This window comes from Pyxicephalus adspersus, chromosome 10 (genome assembly GCF_032062135.1).
Source record: "Pyxicephalus adspersus chromosome 10, UCB_Pads_2.0, whole genome shotgun sequence".
Taxonomy (NCBI): Eukaryota; Metazoa; Chordata; class Amphibia; order Anura; family Pyxicephalidae; genus Pyxicephalus; species Pyxicephalus adspersus.
In genome coordinates, this window is record NC_092867.1 from 9,801,126 (window position 1) to 9,819,488 (window position 18,363).

General features: G+C 37.7%; 1 protein-coding gene across 3 annotated transcripts in view; it reads left to right on the forward strand.

The window, feature by feature from the left end:
• Positions 1-18,363, forward strand: part of LOC140338836 (zinc finger matrin-type protein 4-like) — a 289,898-nt gene that overhangs the window by 14,678 nt on the left and 256,857 nt on the right. The window contains exon 3 of one of the 3 annotated variants that reach the window (XM_072423151.1): positions 15,554-15,653. The exons of the other annotated variants lie outside the window; for them this stretch is intronic. The gene's annotated coding sequence lies outside the window, so the exon portion shown is untranslated. The remainder of the gene's footprint in view (positions 1-15,553; positions 15,654-18,363) is intronic. 3 annotated transcript variants of the gene reach the window in all.

An 18,363-nucleotide genomic window follows, 5' to 3' on the forward strand; every position in this document is an offset into this window, starting at 1 on the left:
GGGTATGTGAAGTGTGTGGGCAGTGTGAGTGCTTTAGGGGGGGCGGCGGGAAATTTAAAATTAGGAGTATTTTTACAAGGGTGTGAACCCAGTGACCCATTTTTTTTTTTGTTGCAATCCTTTTTATTGAGTTATAGTAACAAAACAAAACACTTACAAAAAATATCACGTTCAAAAACAGAGAGCCACTCGGCCCTCAATTGCGAAATCACATTGTATAAACTGTGGCATTTTACAGTAACAGAACAATACTGAAGATAAAATGGAGTCACCTGTATGAAAAAACAAGATACAAAAGGAGAAGGGGAAGGTGAAAAAACAACACAGGAGGAGATCATTCCATATCTAATGTTTTACATTGCCTGAAATAGAAACCAAATCTAATAATAGGAAACTCATAATTCAATAACTCTCGAGAGCTTCTTAACCGCTCTCCAACCCCACTCCGGGTACATCCGAGAGTACCAGCATATGTTCCTAACCATAACAATTAGCCCAAGGACAAACATGGGGTAGGGGAGGGGATATCCGACTGGCCTTTCGTTTAAACATGCCCATAAACTATTATAAACCAGACATAACGAAGTTCACAACTCCTGATCACTCCGCAAGATTATTGCCAGAACGATTTGGACTGGGGCGATTCCTTAAACCTGTACCAAGCCAACCACGTTAACTTGTATTGCTCCGTCTTATTTTCATCCTCCGCTATTAATCTCTCCATATATTGTATTTTTTCCAGTTCCACCAACCAGTTCCTCCTGGTGGGAGCCAGGGGTTGTTTCCATTTTCGAGGTATAATTGTTCTGGCCGCTGTGAGAAAATGGCGGAGCACATCTCTCTTACAAGCCTTGAGTGACCCAGGAAGAATGGACAGCAGAGATATTTGAGGGGTTAGCTTTAAATTAGAACCCGTCACTCTATTATAAATATCAGCTATTTGATCCCATAAATTACGAATACCCGGGCACTCCCACCAAATATGTAACAGTGTACCCCGTTGAGAGTCACATCTCCAACACCTATCAGAAATCGAGGGAGAGATATGATGGATATCCGTGGGGCATAAATACCACCTGGAGATGATTTTATAATTGGTCTCTTGGGCCTTACATGGAAGAGCCATTTTATGAGTCAACACAAATGCCTTTTCCCATTCCAGTGGAGATATAACTACCCCCAATTCTTTCTCCCAATATCTCGTATAAGTGGGAGCCTTGTTGTGCTCCATTTTTTTGACAAACTTTTACTACTAATTTCAATACATTAATATAAGTGAGTTAGCACCTTAGTGGTTGATAAGAGGAATAAAAAATGGAGACTTTATCTTAATTTGGCACTGCTTCCAAGGGATCCAATCACATTGTCAATCATCTGTAGGCAATAACATATGCATCTAGTTTACAATCATTTTGAAAAGCTAAATAAGTCAGTTTTCATCCATAGTATTAGCTTAAGACACTCTGTGTATCCTTATATTTTAGAGAGCAATACCAATTTTTTTCTGGCACGCCTAATGGGGAAAGATTAATGAATAATCCTTGAAAACATCTTAATCTTTGTTATCTCTCAACACGCAGAAAAAAACTACCTATTGTTTCATAGCAATCAAAAAGCTCCTTTTTATTTGCAATTTTACACAACCACATAAATCAAAGTGTCTACTAACAAAATTCATTGATTTACTTCAACTGTTTCAACCATTTAGTTATATCTTAAAAACAATCTCCGGTGTCTACCTCTGCCATAATAAATTTCTTCTCCTGAATCACAGCTCCACCTACCTTCCTTTGTGCTAATTATCTTTGTCCTCCTGTATATATAGGACTGATATTTTTTTTAGGGTTTGTTTACAATTTGCAGTGCAGTAACCTATACAAATTAACACGTGTCCATTAATGTATATTGTGCGAAGACAGCCAGTAAACATTAAATTAAATTGCCAACGCACCCCAGCATCCCCAACATTGCATGTTGCTTTTTTTCACAGAGTGTTACTCACAGTAGTGCACAGTAGTAGTGCACAGTAGTAGTGCACAGTAGTAGTGCACAGTACAGTGCCGGAGTGTAGGTGTGAGTTGCCTTAGTCCATCATGCTTCTGTTCAAATTTAATGGCACTATACCTTTATTTTGCCTGTAGCATCATTGCCTGATATAGCTATGTAAAATTAACTCTTTTCTTTACTGAAAATTCACCGTTTCTTACTGACAAAATACATATATGAAGCAGTATGAAAACAGAATATTGCTTTTATACCTTTCTGTCTTTTTGTTCTTTTGAGAATGTTTAGGAAAGGTTTGAAATATTTTGGATGGTTAAGTATTTCAATGGGTCATAGATGTTGAAGGATTATTATTATTATTAATATTAATAAACAGTATTTTTGTAACACTAACATATTATGGAGCGCTGTACATTAAATAGGGGTTGCAAACGACAGACGAATACAGACAGTAACACAGGAGGAGGGGGAGGAGGAGGAGGAGAGGAACCTGCCCAGAAGAGTATACAATTAGGAGATATTAAGGAACCTTTTTTTCTATGCAAGTAGGAAACACATTTTACACACACTAATTGGAAAATTCACTAACATACTGTCGCTAAGGAGATCAATCCTTATTTTTCTGTATTACGTAAACATTTAATTGTTGAATACTTGTAATTTGTCTTTTTTTTTTTTATCTCACGAAGTGTTATTTTATCAGCACACAAATCAGTTCATTTTATTGCTTGTATAGACAGCCTCTGACACTACCAGTTATTACCAGACCGATGTAAGTCTTTTATGAAGGAGTGATAACCTCAGTTCTAATCTTAGTAAATTGACTTTTACATTGATTTTATTATAAGGATTGATACAATTACACTTACAGTTTTAAAAATATCACTTTGTACAGGGCTGGTTTAATAAAATATGTTATGAACTTTTGTTAACTAAAATCTAAGAAGAAAGTGCTAAATAAGTGCAGTATCAGTGAAAAAAACAGAAGAATTAGAGAAAATCAGTTTACTAAATTAGGCCTATTATATGGCGGATTTTCCTATAATGTTTGCATAAATTCCAAGTGAGATTGAAAGTGGGTTGGTACAGTATATTTCCAGGAATTTCGCATAGCAGAGAAAAAAAATCAATTTGCTACAATTTTCTTAAAGGGCAACATCATCCAAATCCGCTGGACCAGGCCTATACAGTCTCTCCTATAAGAATAATACTACGCTATTGGACGAGGAGAGTAGATACGCGGTGGTAGTGTTGGAATTGGCGGGGCAAAGGTACTCACTATGTTCTATTTACGCCCCTACTGGTAATTCAAATTCATTTTACGCATCTCTCACACAAAAATTTCTTGAAGAAAACTATCCAAATTTGATTGTGGCCAGTGATTTTAATGCCATAGTGGACCCTGCCTTAGACCACTCTGAACTAGCCCAAAGTACACCGGAGACTATTTCAGGGGGATTTCAGCATTTATTGACCCAGACTACTTTGGTGGATGTTTGGCGGCTTCTTAACCTCAATGAAAAAAGCTACACCTGTTATTCTAAGTCCCATATGTCTTTTTCAAGAATTGATTATATTTTAATTGATGAATCTCTCTACTCTAGAGTTTCTGATGCGTCAGTGGCGGATTTTCCTATATCTGACCATGCTCCTGTTGTGCTGACCTTAGATCTTCCCCAAGGCATTAATAGGACATTTCAATGGAGATTCCCAACATATTTATTAGGATCACCGGATTTCATAAATTATGTGAAAACCCACTTGGCCAATAGCCTTGATGACAATCTTGAACATTGGGATACGCCCATACTGCTCTGGTGCACTTTGAAAGCAGTCATGGACTATACTAGGTGTAAATGCAGGGAACACCTCAAGGTATATGAGGAGTTACAGTGCAAGATAACTAGGACTTACAGGGTTTTTCTAGGAACTGGTTCAAAGGCTGCAAAATTGAAATGGCAGGAGGTGGTTACCTGTTTTACCACTTATGTTGCCTCCAGAGTAGAAACACAAGTACCAAAAGCACAAGTTTTACAGGTGGGGCAATAAAGTGGGCTCATTGCTGGCAAAGGTAACTAAACCCCAGGGACTCAAACGTCATATTTTAAAGATAGTTGATCCCATGTCCTGAGTAACTCACAATTCTTCAAGGGAAATAATAAAAAATTTTGAGAACCACTATAGACAACTTTATTCAGCCCAACCAGCACAGCCGGTGTTATTAGATGATTTGCTGACTAAGGCTAGGCTCCCTAAACTGGGCTCAGATGATAGGGAAGCCCTTAACAAAGCCCTTCACTAAAAGAGGTCCAGAAGACAATAAAGTCCATGGCCAATCATAAAACCCCTGGCCCGGACGGCTATGCAGCTGAATTTTATAAGCTACTCCAGGAGGAAGTAACACCCCTCCTGACTGAGGTTTATAACACTATTCTCCTACAACAATCTCTATTTCCTGAGTTTAACGAAGCCCTTGATACTTATACCTAAAGAAGGTAGGGATCTAACCTCAGTCTCATCCTATAGGCCTATATCGCTTTTGAACTGCTATTATAAGATTTTGGCGAAGTTAATGGCCAATAGGCTTGAAAACTTTTTGCCCTCCCAGCTTACCAAACACCTATTGGGATTTGTCCGGGGCAAACAATCTACTATAGGTGTCCGTACAGCAATAGCAGCAACAGTCGCAGCATCTGCCCCCAACTCCCCTAAAACAATGCTATTAAGTTTCAATGCTGAAAAGGCATTTGATAAGGTAGAATGGCCACTCTTGCACGCAGTGCTGGCTCAACGGGCTTTTGGCCATAAATTCCTAACCTCTCCCCAATATCTTTATAGTCTACCGCAAACCCGACTGTTTATTAATGGTATGCTGTCCTCCCCAGTGGAGATGAACAGAGGTACCCGCCAGGGATGCCCACTTTCGCCTGTGTTGATATTTCCTGTTATGTTGTAATTGATGCTTTACAAATTCCTCTGTTATTCGTTTGAAAATAAAAAAAATTATACAAAAAAAAGTCCCAATTTTCCTTTTGTATGTTTATCTGAATTGGACAGTAGTAGTTCACCTGAACAGTCAAACTTGGCAACATGGGGACATGCAAGGGATCTAGAGATATGTGCTCTGGGGAAATGAAAATGTTGAAGCCAAAGGATCACAATGAGCATATGGAATCAAACATTTTAGAAGGACAGCAATGACAGCTTATATATTTTTGTCATTTCAGTTCAAGTCAAAGTTTGATTTTTATCTTTTATTTTGTTCTCTGTGGGTTCCTTTTCCTTTACCAACATGATAATGTTATTTGTAAAACAAAGATATTCTGTTACAAAAACTGCATAACAGTCTCTATGCTTCTTTATGCAGTGTACACAAAACATGGTGGGAAGGGCCGATAAGATGTTGTCCGTTACCTACTAAAATCACCAGTGTCTTATTACTCCCCTCAAGAGTGTTTAGCCCTGGTGAAAGGTGCAGGTCTTGGAAAGTAATGCTTAAGAGGAAAGGACCCTAGGATTTTCCCGGGTTCGGATAGCACTTGCTGGAGATGTGGTGACACGCAGGGTACGCTACTGCATGTTTTCTGGGAATGTTCTAAATTACAATCATACCGGGGCTCAGTCGCTGATATCATCTTTAAACTTGCGGAAGTGGATATTAGATGCAATCCGGCCCTGGCACTCCTCCATGTTTCAGACATGTCCCGCAAGTGCTATAGTAATTCTCTATTGAGACACCTTCCTTTTGCAGCTAAGGTGTGTATCCCAGCCCAGTGTGTATCCCAGTGGAAGAATACTGCCCCTCCGACTGTAGTACATTGGTTGCAAAGGGTTGCTGATGTTAATCACATGGAGGATTTGATATCCACTGACGCTAAGAGAGCGGAGAAATTCGCTCAGACCTGGTACCCCTGGATCCACTTTACCACTACTGAGGAATATTGCCGCCTGTTACAACCCCTCCCCTGAATATCTGAGTATACTAAGATGGGTGCTTAATTGTATTTAGTTGCTATATCTGAGATGTGACTGACTGTATAGCTGGTCAATACCTCCCCCCCCCCCCCTTCCTCCTTCTCTTTTTCTCTTTCTTTTCTCTCTCTTTACTTTTTCCCCCTTTCTTTAAAAATCTTTTGGAAAACTAGAAATGTCACGGTTCCTATTATTGAGAGACTGGTTTATTATAATGTTTGTATTTATTTTTTGTTGGCTGTTATGCTACAGACTTGAAAATGTGCATTGTCCAAACCTTACCTTGCTGTTTGATTTTGAACTGTACAATGTGATCACCCTATTTTTTCTGTATGTACCTTGATATCTTTTAATAAAAATTATTTATAAGAAAACAAGGAAGGTAGACATTGTGTCTGATCAAATATCTTATATAAAAAAAAAAAAAAAAAAAAAAAAAGAGGAAAGGACCAAATGCTAAATGTCCTCCAGCCAGACTGACTGGCTTGCTTTTGCTTCTAATGGTCTCTAGAGAGAAGTTTGCCATGTGCAGTGAAAGCAGTTAAACAGCTTCAATACAGGGGAGAAGCATATAAAACTGAGCAAGACTTGAAGGTCCGACTGTAGATAAATGAACTAGACGTTCCAACTTGCTATTGCATTATTTTATTGGTTTTAATTGACTTTGGCAGTTCTTTTAAATTGTCATGTTCACACATGTTACATCTTGCCCATCAGTGTGTAAGCTACCAAGCTGCCTGCAAACCTTAACTCACTCTCCTTAAGCACACCTTTTATATCCTACACTAATGTGATAATGCAACACTACAGGTATTTGCATGCCAGATAGATTGTGGGATAGTGAGGATGGTGTGGCAGCACTGCATGCTGGAAAAGTTTTTAAAGGAAAACTCTAACTCAAACAATAAAAAAAGTATTTACATCCCATTTTCAGATCCCTAAGAGCCAAAATTTTCTGTCAGTTATATAGTTGTTCCTACCAAAAAAGGAGATGGGGCACAGTTTACATGGTTCTCTGAACAAGAATTGAAGACAAGGCAGAACAGCCAGGACTTTTAGGCTTAGAACAGGCAACTGCTGTATGATTTATAACAACAATTCAAAAGTAATGCTAAAAAATGTTATTCTGAAGCTTACTATTTTGTGTAATTCATTGAGGCAGTCCAAAGTGCCATTTCCAGAGCAACCAGTCATCAATTTAATTTGACTGTAATTTGACTGAAAGATCTTTGATTGAAAGTCTTTGAGAGGATTTGTTGCTGTTTGCCTTGTATAATTTGTCTGACCTTTGAGCTGTCCAGTTCTGTCATCTTTCTTCTTGTAATACCTTTGAAACTTCACAGTAGAGATCTTGAATGTCTATTGTGTGACTAAACAGTAGGGTGCTATCCATCTGTGCACTTACTTTAGTAAGTGCAATTTAGTGAAGTACTAGCAAAGGAAAAAAACCCTGTGGTTTAGTATATCTATAATTGTTGATGTTTTTGACATTTCTCAGTCTTTTCAGAATATCTCAGCAGCAGCCCACTAATCAATACCTGTGATTTTTCTAGAAGTTGTTTTTTTCTACATTCATCACAAACTGGTGTACACAAAAAAAAAACTGTCTATAAAAGCTCAGTTATAAATCCATAAATGGTTGCATTTTTTCTGCTCCTATCCATGTTCCTGGTTAGCCCTTACCGCCTGAAGTCACAATCTCCCTGCTATATTCTTCAAAATAAATGAATAAAAAATGTTATTAACATAGAGAATCAGGCTCATCTTGAATAACTGGCAGAACTGGAAAACTGGGTGCACAAATCTTTTTATTGTAATCAAAAGTATATTAGCCCTGGGTGAGAGCACAGCCACGACCGAAACCCAGAAGCCAGTTGTGGCTGCTGAAGCAGGGTTTTAAAGAATTTAAATGATCCTATAACTATTGCCTGTTGCTGGATGACCAAGACTTGCTGTCAACCAGCTACCTGCTGATCCTGCTGACCCATTGATCCTGCTTAACATCTATTTGTGCTGACCCCCTCTGTTCCTGACCATGCCCCCACCTGCTTCCTGGTATTATAGCGTTGCTGATCTTCTGCTGCTGACCTTTCCTAATCTTGACTATGCTTCTGCCTGCTCTCTTGTACTTCTGGTTTGAGGGATGTCTTGCTGCTGAAGTCTGCCCATTCTGGCTATACTCTTGTGGATAATTGCTCACCTGTCACCCATTGTTTCACCTCCTTGTCAAGTATCCTCTACTCTAACCTTGTTAAGCATATAATTGGGGTTGCACCTTAGGATCCTAAGCCCTAAAGTATACAATGCTAATTGATATTCTAGCTCTCCAGCTGACTATTCCCTTGCTAGGGCTAGATTGGCAGTTCTAACAGTATCACCCAGCCATGACAGATCCTAGTGGAGACAGCAGATGCACAACAGTTGGTTGGAGATTAAGGCTAGTCATACTTCAATTCCTGCATATTCATCTGGAGCCAGTCCAGTACTTGAAGTGTCCCATTTTCACTTCCACCTTAATCGGAGGAGTTTAATGGAGACTGTTCGGGCAATCAACTATAACTGTGGGGCTTGGTTCCAACATCAAATTATTAAAGGAAGGCCACTTTTGGCATCCTTTGACTGCTGACTCCTTCATTGGCATGGCAACTATGCTGGGCTGCAAGGCCACAGCCAAGAAGCTATTTGTAATCCGTAACAGGGGCGGTTTGTTCAATTTTGCTCTTTAGCTGTTGATACTTGGTAGAACGATTCTGCTCTCAAGCACTAGTTCAGACAAGGTTTGCTTGATACGCTATAAGTTGAGATCGCAAGGCTAGGTGTTCCCTGTCTCCTTACACTTACGGGCCTTGGACGCTGCTGAGAGCACTGTGCTTGTAAGTGTACATGCTTAGCCACCCAGATCCTTGGCAAAAAGGAAAAATACAAGGTGCAAAGGTGTGCTATGACAGTACCTTTTAAATCAAACATTTCTACATATCTGTTGTATTGCCTAGCTGTCAAACAACACACAAAACTGAAGTCTCTAAGGTGTTTATGAATAGTATTCCTTATTTCTCCCACAATAATTGGGTTGTAAAATAGGTTGATGAGCAGATAAAGTTATTACATTTACCTTTGCATGAATCATTAAAAAAAATATAGCATTCACCTTCTAATATATTGCAATATATTCCTCAAGTTTATTTTAGTTTTCTTCTATACTCTTTGGTTTTTGATATTTCAGAATGGTGGACTATCATTTTTCTTCAATTTCACCATAAGTTCTGACTGCAAGCTGTTTGCCCAGCATGCATATATCTTAAATTGAAGCACATAGCACAAAGTATTTCAGTTGCTGTAAAATATTTTTATATCTAACAGGTGACAAACTATTTCTTTGTCAGATGTACCAGGAAAAAAAATATCTGCCTTGGCAGGTGGAGATTTAAAGTATCTTTAGCATGAACATTCAACAGTGTGCTCAGATGTGTGGGTGTTAGGAGAATGAGTGTAGTCTGCATTCAGTATAAATTGGCAACATGCATTACAGTCGGTACAATCTTCCTTTAAATACTACTTGCAAAAATAAGACTGCCTTGTTAGCCCCCCCCATCCTCCAATGATGACCACTCATCATTCTCCCTTGCCACTTCATCCACTTCTGTCACCATCCTTTCCTGGGTATGGCTTCTTCCCTCTTCAGCCATTGAGTGTCCTTTGCCGATTTGGTTACTGCCTATGTGCACTAGATTTACATCCCTGCCCCTTACATTTGCCTGTCACTGCCCCTGGATCTATTCTTGGTATCTTACAGGTGCTGGTAATGAAAATACAAATGAAAACACTATAAATACCATGATCATCCCTTCCAGCATCAGCTGCTCTTCACTGTACAATGACAGGAAATCCACTCCTGTAATTGTGTAGAAGCAGTCCTGCAAAGGGTTAGCTATGGACAGCTGTCCTCCAGCTCCACTCTTGAATGATTGGCTAAACAAATGTAAACAATGATGACATGAGAATTGCCATCACTGCCCTGTCGCCAGCTGTCACCATCTGGCTCTGGCGGCGTTACTATACCTGTCAATGACGGTTATCTGATTATATTGTGGATTGGTATTTTTTCCTTATTAGTTATTAATAGTTAAAAGTAGAAATATATAGCTGGTACCTTTTTACATAGCTAACTTATTAATCTAAAAAATGTAGGGGGTAGTTGTACTTCCCTGTACGTTTATGCTGAACTTATGTTACATGTTTAATACCAGATTCTGTATATGATATTGCATGTTCCTTTGTATCCGTACGGCTTTCTGTGCAGTACTATGTTTAGCTAAAATCTTACCTTGAGTTTGTATTTCTGTTACACAGTGTATATCAATGTTTTATTTTGTTTATGTAGCTTTTATTCTTTTTTGCTTGCCTCCAAAGTTCACAAGTGATATATACCACCATTTAAATGTATACAAATACCAGTGATTGTCTGTTTTTTCTTTCTTTTACTTGAAAATTGTCTTAATTCTACTATACAAATATGAAACGTGACATATCTAGGGCACACCAAGGTTTTAATGTCTACTTCTTCCTGTCAGTTCCAGCCTGTTAACTTGATATTATCCGAGATCTTCATTCAGCTACGTTGACCATTATAAATTATTTATATCATGTTTAAACAATCCTTCTGGGAGTTATGCAGTAATCACAGGTACGAAAGAAAAATGTTTACAATTTCCAAACAAGTGTACGAAGGCATCCTTTAAAGAACACTGATTTAGCTGACTCGACAGCTCTGTGTTGGAAACAGTATGTTGGCTTTGATTGCTATGAGGGGTCTTCCAGTTGTAGATCAAAACATCTCACCCTTCTGAGTTGCTAAGCCTCTGGTTCTGCTTTGAAGACATCCGTATCATAGGTACCACTAAAAAATATTAAATAAAACCCGTGGAAGAGGAGGGATAGATTTTAGAAGCCAAAACACAGACAGCAGAACAGGAAGATACTAATGTTAGCATTGCTGGACCTCCAAAGCTGTCTGTTATCACCAACCTAAAACTTATAGTAACTTATGGTTATAGTATAAACACCTTGAAAACAAATTATTGCCATAGTTGATCTTTAACAGGACAGGCAGCTATCAATTTTAGGAGCAGTTAGGCAGTGTTTTATGTTCAGTGGTTTTGGGTGTTGGGGAAGGCTAAAGTTGCAATTTTGTCTCCTAAAGAAAATGCATTATATGACAGTCACCCATTGTATCTAGTTTTAACCAAATCGGACTTTAAGCAATTGCTTTAGAGCAGTATTTCTCCACGTTGATTTCATGGAACCTTAGGGTTCCTTCAGAGTGTGCTAGGGCTTCCATCAGCAATGAGCAATTTGTGCCTAAGGTCAGTGTAAATAAAACCAATGATCTTTGTGGGTCTCTTTAGTGGTGACATTCTTCCCAATGGCCAGCAATGTAGGGGGCATTCTTACCACTGACCACAATGCCAATATACTATAAATTGTTGATATTGTAACTATAGCTGGGATCCACTGAAAACCTAAAAGTTATTTCAGGGGTTCCCCCCATGTTAAAAATGTGAAACCCTGCTTGTCCAGGTAATTATTTTAGTCACTGTAGTTTCCTTAGTTTGTCAGCTTTTCTCCTCTCCCTCACTGTAAGTAATAATGCATGTCTGGATGATCAACTTGGACCTGGTTTAAAGATGTATTTTGTCACCTCTTCCACTTCTCCAAACCAACCCCCCTGCCCTCCATTATCAACGAAATTTTTGTTTGAAAAAAGGGAACGCCTTCCAAAACTGTTGGTCAGCAGTGGAAGATTTGAGAAACTATGTAGTTTGTACAGATTATGAATATTCTGAGTATCCATCCTTCTAGTATGATCAGATTATATCTATTGAACTAATGGGTCTGAGTGGATACTGGGGGGCGGGTACGTTGTTTTCCTCCCTAGGAATAATTTTCCCTATTTGCTGTATGAGTTGCAATTTGTTTTCAATGTTCTTTCTCTTTCTTTAAATAAGTGTTTAAAAAAATCAAGTTTGTAATATTTGTAACACGGCCTATTGAATTACAAGCAACTTAATCTGATCTAATCTCTTGTATTTTTAAAAAGGAAATTGAGCTGAATGAGAAATTCCACTCAGCTAACAGCTGTTTAGAACTCGAGAATAGTGTTAGTACTATGAAATAGGAAGAGTGCTGAAAATTAAATCATGAAAAAAAAATTATTTGTGAAAAAGAAATGGCGTTCTTGGCAGCCATTGTTCACTGTTGGAGTGAGAGACATTACATGTACACATTGCATTTTTACCAAGCGCTTAAGGAACAGTTGCTGGATAACTTGAGTTTGAGGGACATTCAGTTTTAATATAGTTTTGAGTGCAGAAAAAGAGGAACATCTTCAAAGTGCTGCCACAATAATCCACTTAAAAAATCTCAGTGTGGCAGTTTTCTTGTTGGATTGAAGGTTACAGTTCAAGTTAATCAGACATTTTGTACATGTTCAAATATCTGCCTTTTTTTCATGCAGATTTTCTGTTTGATGGGACATAATAAAATATATGACATAAAAAATATATAATACAATTCCGCTAAAATTCATTTTTTTTTTTGTTTAAATTAAAATGAATCTGTCATAGTATTGGCTCACCTTATTTATAACATTTGGTCATATGTTGTTTATTTTTACAGATGCAATGCTCTTCATACAAGTGCAGATGATCTGAGGACATCCTATTTTAAATATTTAAATAATGGGTTGCTTCTGTTATTCCCAATCTGCTCAGGTGTCATAGGGGTGACTTGAAAGATGTTATCCTTGGGTCCATGATGATGTATATACGGCTCCTATTTATATTATTAATGTTTCTCTATGGCAGTTGGCACCTGCTCACTAGTCCCATATCTGTCTGACTTTCCCTTCAATATAGGCCAATTTATTTTTCAAACCAACCAGTTTTCTTGTTTATGAGCACTTTATATCTAATCCCCTAGTCATAAAAATACCAGTTCTTGCAAATATGTGCATATAAAATTGAAACTTAAGTTCATATGGTGATGGACAATCTACTGTTATAATGTGCAAGTATGCAAAACATATTGGCACATTCAGACACACTTACAGTTAGGTCCATAAATATTTATAATTATAAACAGAGACAACTTTTTTCTAATTTTGGTTCTGTACAATGTCACAATTCATTTTAAATTAAACAACTCAGATGCAGTTGAACTTCAGACTTTCAGCTTCAATTTAGTGGGTTGAACTAAAAGATTGCAAAAAAATGTGAGCTAGTAAAGCCTTTTTTTATACAATCACTTCATTTCAGGGGCTCAAAAGTAATTGGACAATTCACTCAAAGGCTATTTCGAAGGCTGGTGTGGGCAATTCCTTTGTTATGTCATTATCAACTAAGCAGATAAAAGGCCTGGTGTTGATTTGAAGGGGGGGGGCTTGTATGTGGAAGATTTTGCTGTGAACAGACAACATGTGGTCAAAGGAGCTCTCCATGCAGGGGAAACAAGCGATCCTTTAACTACAAAAACTGAAAAAACCCATCCAGGAGATTAGGATTGGCAAAATCTACAGTTTGGTACATCATGGAAAAGAAACAAAGCACTGGTGAACATGGCAATGCCAAAAGACCTGGACATCCACAGAAGACAACAGTGGTTGATGAACGCAGAATCATTTCCATGGAGAAGAGAAACCCCTTCACAACAGCCAACCAAGTGAACAACACTCTCCAGGAAATAGAGGTATCGATATCCAAGTCCACCATAAAGAGAAGACTGCATGAAAGTAAATACAGAGGGTGCACTGCAAGGTGCAAGCCACTCATAAGCCTCAAGAATAGAAAGGATAGATTGGGGTTTGCTCAAAAACATCTAAAAAAGCCAGCACAGTTCTGGAAAAAAACATTCTTTGGGCAGAATAAACCAAGATCAATCTTTACCAGAATGATGGCAAGAAAAAAGTATGGAGAAGGCGTGGAACAGCTCATGATCCAATGCATACCACATTATCTGTAAAACATGGCGGTCACAGTGTGATGGCTTGGGCGTGCATGGCTGCCATGGCACAGGGACACTAGTGTTTATCCATGATGTGACACAGGACAGAAGCAGCCGAATGAATTCTGAGGTGTTCAGAGACATACTGTCTGCTCAAATCCAGCTAAATCCATCAAATTGATTGGGAAGTGTTTCATAATACAGATGGACAATGACCCAAAACATACATCCAAAGCAACTCGGGAGTTTATTCAAGCAAAGAAGTGGAATATTCTTGAACGGCCAAGTCAGTCACCTGATCTGAACCCAATTGAGCATCCATTTCACTTGTTGAAGACTAAACTTGTTAAAGACAAACGGCAACTGAAATCCGCTGCAGTAAAGGTCGGGCAGAGCAAAAAAAGGAGGAAACCCAACATCTGGTGATGTCCATGAGTTCAAGACTACAGGCTGTCACTGCCAGCAAAGGGTTTTCAACCAAGTATTAGAAATGAACATTTTATTTTCAGCTTTTTAATTTGTCCAATTACTTTTGAGCCCCTGAAATGTAGTGATTATGTTAAAAAAAAGGCTTTAGTTCCTCACATTTTTATGCAATCTTTTTGTTCAACCCACTGAATTAAAGCTGAAAGTCTGCAGTTCAACTGCATCTGAGTTGTTGCATTTAAAATAATTGTGGTAACGTACAGAACTAAAATTAGAAAAAAGTTGTCTGTGTCCAAATATTTATGGCCCTAACTGCACCTTCATAAGTAACCCCTAGGGGGTTCTATGTCACCACCATTGACATTTTCTCCTATTCTTTTTTTGAATACAACTTCTTTGACACACAAAAGTTCTGGCAAAAGCCTTTATTGCAAAAGAGACAGAGTAGGACAGGAGGCCAATCAGTTGTGAACCAATATCTCATATGCTAACAAGGTACATTCTTCTTATAGCGGGAGAGAGCAGGGTGACAAAGAGATGACCTCATCAGTCTGTGGCATCATCTTCACTCTCCAGTCACAAGTTGAAGAGGCTGAGACCTAGTTGTATAATTAAAGCATATTTAAACCCTAAAACAAAAATCCTATACATTGTAGCTTACCTTTTATTGGATGAGGTACCTGAGTTTGTTTTCTTCTTTTTAACTTTTTTTCCCTGACCACATTTTCATCTGGTAATCCCGTAAAAAACTGACTTTGTGACTCCGCAGTATCTATATAGGGAGCTATGGTTGTCACGCAGGTTAGAATTAAAATATGTCTCCGTCTCTTTGTCTGGGTGAATTAGTAGTTATTATTATTAAACAGGATTTTTATAGCGCAAACATATTACGCAACGCTGTACATTAAATAGGGGTTGCAAAAGACAGACAAATTCAGACAGTGGCACAGGAGGAGGAGAAGACTCTGCCCAGAAGAGCTCACAATCAGAAGATAATTTTGTTTGTAGTTTCAGTTCAGCTCACAAGAAGTGACAAGTATATAATATATTTCTGCAAAAAATGTACTTTAGATCGAAATTAAAAAAATAATGTAGCTATCACGTTTAAAGACTGGTAAGCTGTATTAATGTATATTCATTTTTTTGGGTTCAGATATCCTTTAACATAGAGGAAATTCTTTTGTCAAGCGCTGTATGTTAGAAGTTGTAAATCTCTCAGGACTGGATGAAGAAAAAAAAACATGAATCCTTTGGTAGGTAAAACGTTCCCAATGTTTATTTACTGTAGCTGTTTGTCTGGAGTTCCAATTTGTTGATTGTGAATAAAAATATTCTAATGTTCAATTTTTTCAGGAAAAACACCTTCTCTAACATTAAATAATGAATAGAATGTGAGGAGATAAGCTGTATTGCTTACATTGATCAGCATTACTTTGTACCCCTGTAGTTACATTGGCTATGTTAAATTCCATACAATTTCTTATTGTATCAATCCAGTCCACAAAAATCTGGTCCTGTATCAGTCCAGGGTTCCAGAACTCTTAGATAATGTTGCTGCCCAGCGAACTGTAAATCTCTTTTGTAGCACAGCAATAATTTTGTAAAAGGCATTATAAAAAAAAATAATCGGTGAACAGACTTCTAATATACAAATAGCAACATGTTTTATTAAAGCAAAACTTTAAATGAAATGGTCACTTATATTATTTTAGGTTCGGTACAAGGACAATTAGATTTCCCATATGTGAAATTGCTATTCAATTTATTGTGCTCCAGTGTCAGACGCAGTTATTACATGCTGCCATTTTTATCACCCTTCTCTGTTATAGCAGATTAAAAATCCTTATTTTTTAAAGTAAAATGCCTTACCTTCATCAAGACCCTGTGACCCTGATTTCCATTACATAAAATTGCCTCAATATTCCTTTTTCCCTGGAGCTGTGTGTATGCTTCTGCTGCACTTAGTCATACTATGTGATAGTATGAAACCCTTAGACAAAGCAATTTCTTTGCAAAAGGAAATGCAGTAATTTTTCTGAAAGTCTGATCAAAGAGAAAGTAATTGCAAACCCTTTTAAAGGCTTATATAATGCGAGTGTAAGTAGAAATATGTGTGTGGATATGTAAACATGTTCAGACACAAACATTTCAGAATACAATAGAAGCAGTTGATTTAACTAAACAGCATGAAGAATAAAAGTGATGTTCAGTATTCCTTTGCAATTCATATGAAATAAACTTACAATAGACAGCTTTGCTTACGTTGCTACATAATGGTTTCTGATTTGTCCCTATTATTCTTTACAGTAAGTTAATAAATAAAATATTATGTTTGCTGTGTTATTGGGCCACTTGAAGGGAATATATAGTGTTGTTGTTTGGATTTGGATGAAATGGTGCATGTATGAATATCTAATTACGTTTGCAGAAATCAACTGTTGATGTTCTTTGCATAACACTTTACCAGCATAGTCAGGAGAATAAGTAAATCCCCCCTCCTTCCTCCTGTTTAGTTCAGACTAGCCCACCTGAGGTTTGTTAGAGAGTGAGCCTAAAAGAAAAAAAGTTTCTTTTATGCACAGAAAAAGGCATATACATGAGTTAAAATAGTTTATAAACCATAAAAAAAGAATTTAATGCAATTTCCAGAACATTTTTAGCAGCGTACTTTAGAGTTTGATCATGGTGTCTAGAGCAGCGGTCGCCAACTGGTGGTCCGTGGCCAACTGGTGGTCCGTGGACAACTGGTGGTCCGTGGACAACTGGTGGTCCGTGGACAACTGGTGGTCCGTGGACAACTGGTGGTCCACAAGAAAAGTTTGGTGGTTCACAGAAAAATTTGGACATTTTTGTTTTTTGTGTATATAATAAAACAAAAATAATATTCTAATAAATTCTTATATTCTGAAGGACAATCTGTTTCAACAGTCATCGAGTCTCATCTGAGACTCATTTTATTTGTTTATTTCTCAGATGCTGTTTTAGGTAAGTATGACCTTAGCTGTATATTTTTTTTTACTGTTATATTTCTTGGCATCAAATAGTTTGACTTTGATAACGATCATTTCTTGTTTGGTCTTGGATTTAAATGAAATAAACCCATAATGAGTGAGAAAAAGAAAAATAATATTTTGCATTTCTTTAGTAATACCAAAGATAATGCAACTAATGATAATAGTAACAATAGTAATACTCCACTTAACCGTGAGCTGATTAATGAATCAGAGACTCCACAGTCCTTGTCAGGCACCATTAGGAAAATCATTAATTTGCAAATGTCTTTATCTTTTTAAAAACTTCATATTAATGGTCCCCAGGATTTAAAATTATGAATTTAGTGGTCAGTGAGGTCCGTAAGGTTGGCAACTGCTGGTCTAGTGTACTCTGGTCTAGTGGCTGGTCACATGATATCAGCTAGTCATGTGATTTGACTCAGCTCAGCTTTCATTTTTCATTCGTTCACTAAAAATTAATGACACTTGCTTGATTTGGAGCTCTGAAGAATGTGAAGCATACATTACATAGCTCTGTGCCTTATAAATGTACTGTTATTTTGTGGTCATGGTATGGTATAGCATAGCTTCTTGTGTGGGTGTGTTTTAGGACAGGTGTAGATAGCTTTTTAAGAGGCTTTCAAAACTCACAATGCATCAGGCTGTGCTAAGCATGCCAAGAGCAGCCCATTGTACCCCTCTGATGTTGATATTTACCCTTGGCATACTCCTTCTCTATAGGATTATATCACCTAATGCAGGCAAGTCCCAGACTTACACCTAAGTTTCAATATATATGGAATTACTTTTGCTTAAATTTACAAGTGTTACTTATGAAATAAATGGTGAATTTAGGTTATTACTAGATGGCTTTTTTTCTTTTTGTTACTTTAAAATGGAATACCAAATCAGACGTCTTTACATCTTGGAGTGAAGTCATGGTTGGTGCATACATTTGCATCCAATAGGC